The 10019-nt window shown below is 37.8% G+C and overlaps 1 pseudogene; it reads right to left on the bottom strand.

Moving 5' to 3' along the window:
- Positions 1-4639: 4639 nt before the first annotated feature.
- On the bottom strand, positions 4640-5648 carry LOC103202492 (annotated as a pseudogene).
- Positions 5649-10019: the final 4371 nt, after the last annotated feature.

Raw genomic sequence — 10019 nt, 5'->3', positions numbered from 1 at the left:
TTTAATGTAGTTTTGTTTTCAGAATCTAAAGCAACACATGTTTATTGAGCATATATCATATGCAAATTTAAATTAAGTTTTCTGGTTTCTTTGCAATATATTTCAAAGCCTTTAAAATTTCTTATGAGTTTTGCATGACTAATTAAGTGTTTAAGCAATATTATGGCTTTGGTATCTTGTCAGAACTCAAGGATAAAGGAGTTCAATTTTCATTCATGCTTTCAGACTAGCAGGAAAAAAAAATCAGAATGACTTAATGGGTGAAACAAAAAGATAGATTGCTTACATCTTGCAGCTGTGGCTTTAGGCTTGCATGAAGCTTTTCTTCCTTTAGTTTCAATCAGCAGGGTGTTCTCAGAAATGTAAAACATCCCTTAAAATGCCATAGTGTTTTCAACCCAAACATCATCTCATAATTCATGCTCTCAGAGTTTTGAAATGTTTAGATGAAATGTGTGATGACAGATACTACATTAGAGCATGAAGCATTTTTGTACAAATGCTACTGTTTATACAGTTTAAAATGCTGCTCCATACAGGAACATTGCCTACTTCACGTGAGTGTGATTTTTGATCCAAGCAAACAATTTCGGTGGCAGGGGTGGAGGGTGGGAGATACAGTGTGGCAGATGCACTACCTTTATCTCTTCTTTTACTAAGTTTAAAGCAGATGAAAATATCAGTTAAAAGTTCAGTTTTAACATTGCACACCTGTTACTCAGTTCATGCACCGACAGCAAAGTGTGTAGTTATGTTGCCTCCTTGTCTCCCAGTGATAATGACAACAAAGTGATAGGCTCAGCAAAAACCAGCTAGTCACAAGGGACATAATGACTACTAATAGGAGCTCTGGTAGCATAGTGCCTAAGGCACTTAACTGCTAACCAGAAAGAAGGCTGGCAGTTCAAACCCACCAGCCACTCCTTGGAAGGAAGGTTGGGCAATCTACTTCTGTGGTGATACTGCCTCGGAAACCCAAGGATGGGTCACTATGAGTCGGGTCCGACTCGATGGCACATAACAACAACAACAATATAAATACAACTCACCCATTGTGTGGGAAAAATACGTCCATTTCTTTGCTGTTCTTAAGTCACCTCTCTCACCAATTTCTATTTTTTGGGTTACATATAGAAACAATTTTGGGTTACATTTTGGGTTACATTTTTTGAGGTTACATATAAAAACAAATATGGAGGAAACATTCTCTCTTAATTTTGGCTATTTTGAAATTAACAGTTCCTCAAAAAACATCTTGATTTGACAATAGTCCATGCTGTGCATGTTTCGTCATTCTATTTTCATTGTAAACTTGAACTCTATCATGGCTAAAATACAAAGATTGAATATTTACAATCATCAATCTATAATAGACTCTAATTAACCATTTTGATGTTATTATATTTTCAAAAAATACTGAATCAATATATGATAGTTCATATGAAAATACAAAATAAATTAAAAGATATAAAAATATTAAAATGAAGGTGATGGTTGCACAAAATGACTAATATATTGATTTCACTAAATTGTCCACCTGAAAAATATAGATTTGGCAAATGTCATGCTACATATATTTTTACAAAAATTTCATTGGGGAAAAAATGCCTTGAAAAAAGTTGATGATAAATAGTAGAGTAGTATTTTGTATAAAGGGAGCTCTGGTGGCGTAGTGCCTAAGGCACTTGACTACTAACCAGAAGTTGGCAGTTCAAACCCACAAGCCAGTCCTCTGAAGGAAGATAGGACAATCTACTTCTGTAGTGATATTGCCTTGGAAATCCAAGGAGGGGTTGCTATGAGTCAGAGATGACTTGATGGCACGTTAACAACAACATTTTGTATAAAAGGAATCTATATGGGGTCACATCTTATAAATTTAGTTAATGTGTATTTCCTCTTTGCATTAGAACAAATAAGATTACATGGGCTCAGAGGTGAATCTAATGAAGCTTAAGCTACCTCACTTTACTAACCCCTTCCAAGGTCTTAAAGTACAGGGGTTACACACTCACCAGCTAACCAAAAGGTCTGTGAGTCTAACCCACTAGCTGCCCTGTAGGAGAAAAATGTGGCAGTCTACTCCTGCAAAGAGCACAGCCTTGAAAACCCTATGGGGCAGTTCTACTCTGTCATATAAGGTCACAATGAATCCAAATCAACTTGATGGCAATGGGTTTCTGAGGTCCTGGGAAAGGCCCTAGCCATGTATCCTATTGATCGTATACTCTGTAATATTTGCAAAAGTAAGCTATTTTAACTGCGATTGCTTAAGGCCACCATCTATTTCCACTCTGATATCCCTCAGTCACTCCCTTGTCTATCTGATAGTATTGGAGGGGTCACTGGCATTTTGAGAATCCAACTGATGGGAAGTTGTGATGAGTTTATATTTAGTTTAGAGTAAGTGGGATGTCCGCCACCCATCTGTTTGTCAGGCTGTGATGGCTTGCGTGTTTCTATGATGCTGGAAGTTATCCCACTGGCATTTCAAATACCAGCAAGGTCACCCATGTGGACAAGTTTCAGTGGAGCTTTCAGACAAAGACAGACTAGGAAGAAAGATCTGGATATCTACTTCCAAAAATTAGCCAATGAAAATCCTATGGATCACAACAAAATACTGTCTCCTCTAGTGCTGGAAGATGAGCCCCCAAGGTTAGAACACTTCAAAATACACAGCGGCCACAACAAGGACTCATACCAATTGTGAATGTAGCATAGGACTGGGCAGTGTTTTGTTCTGTTGCACACAGAGTCACTGTAAGTTAGAACCGGCTAGGAGCAACTGGCATTCGGTTGCTAACTAAAGGTTGGCAGGTCGAATCCACCAGGTAGTCCAAGGAAGAAAAATGTGATAGGCTACTTCTGCAAAAATTTACAGCCTAAGAAACCCTATGGGGCAGCTCCATTCTGTCCTATAGAATTGACTTGGAGGCAGTGGATTAGGAGCAACGAAAAACAACAACAAAAACCCAAACCCACTGCCATCCAGTGGATTCTGACTCATAGCGGCCCCCATTGGGTTTCCAAGGCAGTACATCTTTATGGCTGAAAAGGGAACTGAATCTAAAATATGGGAGGTATGAACATCTGAGTACTGTTGAAAAATATTGTGTATCTGTGAAGTAAGTTGTACCCTGTGCCTCAGAGGCAATGAATTCCTTCAGAGAACCAATTTGGGTCTATCTTGTGTCTTGCATTTTGCAGCCTTAGAAATATTTTGCACAATATGAGGCTCAATGTTCTCTCAAGAAGTGATTTACTTTAATTGTTAAGACACCACATTGCTCTAACCCTGCCAAGAGAATAAGGATTCTTTAGTTCTTTTTTGTGATGTTTGTACAATTTCATTATCAGCATCCAATAAAAACCAAACATGTACATATATCTTCTTTATTTATATTTTGTAATATCTGTGTATTTATTTTGTACCAAAAAAAAGACAAAAACCAAACCCACTGTCGATTCCTACTCATAATGACCCCCATTGGGTTTCTGAGGCGGTAAATCTTTATAAAAGTAGAGGGCTTGGTCTTCCTTCTGCAGAGTGGATGGTAGGTTTGAACTGCCAACCTTGTGGTTAGTAGTCAAATGCCTTAGGCACTGCGCCACCAGAACTCCTTTATTCTGTACAGTGTTCATTAAATAAGGGATGGAATTTACATAATTTTTCAGCAGCCAAAATGGTATACAGTGTCCTTATAATGGGTTAAGAACTCATGCTGACAGATGGGTAATATTTCCGTTATGTTCAAGTCTGTCTTAGAAAAATGTTAGGAATTGCCTGTGTTTGTACAAAGTCACTATAGTGTAAAGTCACGAAAGCACTTGAAAAGTATCCTTAAGTGTTTGTATACTGTCACTACTGATGTTTTACTTTGTGTATTGCATGGAGAGAATGTTTTAAACTTGGCCAATTTTCCTTTCGCACAGGATTTCACCAGACAAGCTACATCAACAAGAGATTAAAAAAAAAAAAAAAGCTAAGGATTATAATTTTTATATTAGTCTGTTGTTGTTGTTATGTGCCGTCGAGTCAGCCCTGACTCATAGCGACCTCTCCTTGGGTTTCCGAGGCAGTATCACTACAGAAGTAGGATTGCCCAACCTTCCTTCCGAGGAGTGGCTGGTGGGTTTGAACCGCCAGCCTTCTGGTTAGCAGTCAAGTGCCTTAGCCACTATGCTACCAGAGCTCCCAATATATTAGTCTAAGAAAACATAATTTTGATGTAAATATGAACCAATCTTTCAGTGCTTTAAAGTTTAACATAACTTTTAAAAACAAAAAGTCACATGACATTTCCTAAGATATATTTCTTGAAATACTTCTGTTATTGGTGATAAGTATTATGAAAACAGAGTTCCATTATCAGCACAAATAGGTAACAATGAATTAAACCATTTTTTAGTGAAGTCTTTTTTTTTTTTCTTCTTAAATCTCTCTTTTGTGGCTTTTCTCCATCTTCCTGCTAAGCAGCAAAAGGCATTTTTAGGTTTATATAAACACATTCTTTACAACTGCTTTATTAACAGAAAATTAGTATACAAATAGCACTGGGCATTTAGTAGATAAGTCACAGGCCAGTAAGTTCAATTGTGCAGTTGTGAAATCTATTGTGAAAGAGTTCTTGAAACCTTAAGACTGGGTGATCTGCAATGTTTCCAACATGTCTTCAACTGCCTTAAGAGAGTATTTGGTTTCCTTCTTACTTCGACCTGCAAACTGATAAGCTTTGTTTATTTGACTAGCTGCCCAAGTAGCATATTTCATGTTGTCCTTTTTTGTTTTTGCACTTGCTTTTGGATTCAAAGCGATATGACTTGCAGACATGTAAAGCCCAAATAAAGCTCTCATATTTCTGTTGTTTAGTTTCAATGATTGTGCAAAATACTTTCTTGAAATTTCGAGGTTTTCAAGTCCACTTGGGTATATTTAACTTCAGCATTCTGCTGACAGTATAAGTGGTTATGGGGATCAGTCATCATCAGCTCTTCTAAACAAAAGGCTGCTTTGGCATAGTCACGTTCACTGATATAAAGTTATGCAAGTTCATGCCAAGCTTCTTGGTCTCTAACAAATTGTTCCAGATACTCATTCAGCTCCCAAATGGCCTCCACATTTTTCCCCTGGGCTTTTCGAATGGCTATCTTATGCTGTCTTGCAGCAGTGTTAGTTGGATCTTCTTGTAAAATTCGATCATAAAGCTGTATAGCATCATCATCTCTCTCCATGGCTTCAAATCTCATGCCAGTTAGTCGTTTGACTCTGTGACTGCCAGGAAACTGTCTTGTCAATTCCTGAAGACAAAACAATGCCAGGTCATCTCGACCATAGTCTAGGGCTGCAATCACCACTTGTTCATATATGATCCAAATAGCATCTCCAAGTGTAAAGGCATATTCATTAATTAACCCCTCTCCAACTTCTACAATTTGTTCACTATTTCAGGAGTTTTCTTCTCTCCATTTTCTCATTTTATCTTGCATTTCTGTAAATTTTAAGTTGAATGAAAGGAGCCATTTTGTTTTGTTTTGTTTGTTTTAAATTAGGAGAGTGGTTCCCAACAACCTTCCCAAGTGACATCGTAAAGCTCTTCACTGAACCCAGAGGCAGCCTCACTGAAGCTTGTATCCAAGACTTTCATACAGAAATATGTGTTCTGAGTCTTTAAAAAGGTGATAGAAGAGAATGCAGTATTTCCCAAAATTATATAAGAATGGAAACCTTGCTGGACTAGTATTCCTCAGAACACACTTTGGTAAATGCTGGCAGAGGCAACGGAATTTTTACCAATTGACTAAACAAGAGTCACCCACTAATGCTGGGGTGCTGCCATGTCCTTGGCTAACAAGGAGGAAATGAGAGAATGGGCATAGCAGCCACCCTGTGAGAGGTACGTGGTGATTCCCATTTTGCCCATGATGCACTAAGGCTTTACCCAAGGTTACTCAGTTCATGAATGAAAGATCTGTTTCACAGACAGAGCTGATGCCTGGCTTTGAAACTCTGACTATACTACATTACTTTTCATATAGTAAACATAGTATTCTTACTAATATTTACTGTACTGAATAATCTCTGGTAGTACTTAAGGTATATTTAAAATGAGTTCTTCAATCAGAAGACTAAACAATAAAACATTAGTTTTACTACAGTAATGGCCTAATTAGGAGCTCTGGTAGTGTAGTGCCTAAGGCATCTGACTGCTAACCAGAAAGCTGGTGGTTCAAACCCATCAGCCACTCCTCAGAAGGAAGGTTGGGCAATATACGTCCGTAGTGATACAGCCTCAGAAACCCAGGGAGGGGTCGCTATGAGTAGGGTCTGACTCGATGGCACATAACAACAACAACAACAACAATGGCTTAATTTAAGAGAGGATCATTTTTATCAGAGACTTAAAGAAGGTTTATCCCCATTTTATTAACAATTAGCAATAGGATTTTTTTAAAAAACATGTTATTGAATTTTAGGTCAAAGTTTACACAGTAAATTAGTTTCTCATTCAATAATCCATACACAAATTGTTCCAAGACATTGGTTGTCAGCCTTGCAATGTGTCAGCACTCTCCCTATTTCCATCGATACAGCTTCCCTGCCCCTTCTTGCCTTCTCATCATTGCTTTTGGACAAATGTTGTCTATTTTATCTCACATAGTTGATTATTCTAAGCAGCTCATTCCTCACAGGTATTACTGTTTATTTTACAGATCACACTATTATGTGGCTGAATACTGGCCTCTGGGAGTGACGTCAGTTCCAGGTTAAAAGGCTATCTCAGGATGCTAGTCTCGGGGGTTCTTCCAGTCCAGTAAGTTTGGCCTTTTTTTTTCTTTTTTTTTTTTTTTTAATATGAATTTGAATTTTGTTCTACATTTTTCTCCCATTCTATTCACTGGGATCTTCTATTATGTCCCTGGTGAGAGAGGATGTTAGTGGTAGCCAGGCACCCTCTGGTTCTTCTGGTCTCAGACAACAGGAGGCTGCCGTTCATGTGGGCCATTAGTCCTGTGGATTAATTGCTTCCTTGTGTCTTTGATTTGCTTTGTTCTTCTTTGCTCTAGGTAACCAACAAAGAAAGTTTCCTTCTATATATAGATGTATTGTATTTTTAATATGCTGTTGTATTCTGTTGGCTAGCATTTGGTTGAGAATTTTTGCATCTATATTCATATGGAATATTGTTCTGTAATTTTCTTTTACTTTGTGGTATCTGTGCCTGGCTTTGGTATCAGGTTTATGCTGGCTTCATAGAATGAATTAGAAAGCATTCCTTCCTTCATAAGGATGTAAATTCAGGAACACTTTCATCAAACTTGACATCAACTTTTCTTTGACTGGTAGAATACTCCAGTGAAGCCATATGGACTTGGACTTTTTTTTTTTTTTTTAATGACATCTTCAGTTTCTTCTTTTGTCATTGGTCTATTTAGATTTCTACCTCTTTTTGTGTTAGTTTAGGTAGATAGAATGTTTCTAGAAATTGGCCTTTTTTTTAGATTTTTCAAATTTCTTGGCATTCAAACAGAACAACGGGGTACTGTATGGTTTAAAATCAGGAAGGGAGTGCATCAGAGTTGTATCCTTTCATCAGATTTATTCAATCTATGTTTGTTGTTGTTACGTGCTGTCAAATTGTTTCTGACTCATAGCAACCTCATGTACAACAGAAAGAAACATTGCCTGGTCCTGTGCCAGCCTTGAGATCCCTACTATAAATGAGCCCATCACTGAAGCAACTGTGTCAAGCCATCTCATAGAGGGCCTTCCACTCTTTCATTGACCCTCCACTTTACCTAGCATGACATCCTTGTCAAGATAATGGTCCCTTCTGACCACATGACCAAAGTAGGTGAAATGAAGTCTGGCCATTCTCGCTTCCAAGGAGCATTCCAGTTGCACTTCTTCCAGGACAGGTTTGTTAGTTCTTTTAGCACGATACTTTGAGCCTTTTTTTACCAACACCACAACTCAAAAGGATCAAGTCTTCTTCCGTCTTCCTCATTCATTCCCCAGCTCTCACATGCATAGGAGGTGATTGAAAATATCATGGCTTGGGTTAAGCACATCTTAGTCTTCAAGGAGATATCTTTGGTCTTCAGCACTTGAAAGAGGTCTTTTGCAACAGATTTCCATAATACAATACATCTTTTGATATCTTGGCTGCTGCTTCCATTGGCATTGATTGTAGAACCAAGTAATATGAAGTCTTTGACAACTTCAATCTTTCCTCCATCAATCGTGTTACTGCTTATTGGTCCTGTTGTGAGAATTTTTGTTTTCTTTATAGTGAGATGTAATCCATAACATGGACTATAGTCTTTAATCTTCATCAGTAAGTGCTCCAAGTCATCCTCACTTTCAGCAAGGAAAGTTGTGTTGTCTGCGTACTGCAGGTTGTTAATGAGCCTTCCTCCAAACCTGATGCCACATTCTTCTTCATATAGTCCAGCTTCTCGGATTATATTTGCTCAGCATATAGATTGAATAAGTATGGTGAAAGTATACAACCATGACACATTTCCTTCTTGATATTAAACCATGCAGTGTCCCCTTGTTCTGTTCAAATGACAGCCTCCTGGTCTAAGTGCAGGTTCCTCATGAGTACAATTAAGTGTTCTGGAATTCCTATTCTTCTCAATGTTATCCATAACTTCTTATGATCTACACAATCGAATGCCTTTGCATAGTCAATAAAACACAAGTAAAGATCTTCCTTTGCTTTGAGCCCAGATCCATCTGACATCAGGTATGATATCCCTCACTCCACATTCCCTTCTGAATCCAGCTTGCATTTCTGGAAGTTCTCTGTCAATATACTTCTGTAACCATTTTTGAAATATCTTCAGTAAGATTTTACTTGCATGTGATATTAATGATATTATTTAATAATTTCCACAGTCTGTGGGATCAGCTTTCTTTGGAATGGATACAAATATGGATCTCTTCCAGTCACTTGGCCAGGTAGCTGTCTTCCAAATCTCTTGGCATAGCCAAGTGAGTGCCTCCAGCGCTGCATCTGTTTGTTGAAACATCTCAATGAATATTCCATCAATTCCCAGAGCCTTGTTTTTCACCAATTCCTTCAGCACAGCTTCGACTTCTTCCTTCAGTACCATTGGTTCTTGATCGTATCCCACCTCCTGAAATATATAATCATCTACAAATTCTTTTTGGTATAGTGACTCTGTGTATTCCATCCATCTTCCTTTAATGTTTCCTGCATCATTCAACATATTGCCCATGGAATCTTTCAATATTGCAATTTAAGGCTTAAATTTTTTCTTCAGTTTTTGCAACTTGAGAAATGCCAAGCATGTTCTTCCCTTTTGGTTTTCTAACTCCAAGTCTTTGCACATTATAGTAATTGACTTTGTCTTCCCTAGCTGCTCTTTGAAATCTTCTGATCAGCTCCTTTATCTTGTCGATTCTTCCATTTGCTTTATCTACTCCTCATTCAAGGACAAGTTACATAGTCTCTTCTGACATTTATTTTACTCTTTTCTTCCTTTCCTGTCTTTTTAATGACCTTCTACTTTTTTCATGGATGATGTTCTTGATGTCGTCCCACAATTCCTCTGGCTTTTGGTCATTGGTGTTCAATGTATCAAATCTATTCTTTAGATGGGCTCTAAATTCATGAGGGATATAATCAAGGTCATATTTTGGTTCTCATGGACTTCTTTTACTTGTCCTTAGCTTCATCTTGAACTTGCATATGAGCAGTTGATGGTCTGTTCCACACTCAGCTCCTGGCCTTGTTTGGGCTGAAGAAATTGAGCTTCTCCATTGCCTCTTGCCACAGATGTAGTCAATCTGATTCCTGTGTACTCCATCTGGTGAAGTCTACATGTACAGCTGCCATTTGTGTTGCTGAAAAAAGGTATTTACGATGAATAAGTCATTAGTCTTGCAAAATTCTATTATGGGATCTCCAGCATTATTTCTATCACCAAAGCCATATTTTCCAACTACCAATGATTCTTTTTTTTTATTTTTTATTTATTTTTTTTTT

This window comes from Orycteropus afer, unplaced genomic scaffold (genome assembly GCF_000298275.1).
Source record: "Orycteropus afer afer isolate SDZICR_OR568_19922 unplaced genomic scaffold, OryAfe1.0 scaffold00182, whole genome shotgun sequence".
Taxonomy (NCBI): domain Eukaryota; kingdom Metazoa; phylum Chordata; class Mammalia; order Tubulidentata; family Orycteropodidae; genus Orycteropus; species Orycteropus afer.
Note: the sequence above shows the minus strand (reverse complement) of the source record. Positions and strands in the feature narration are given on the sequence as shown.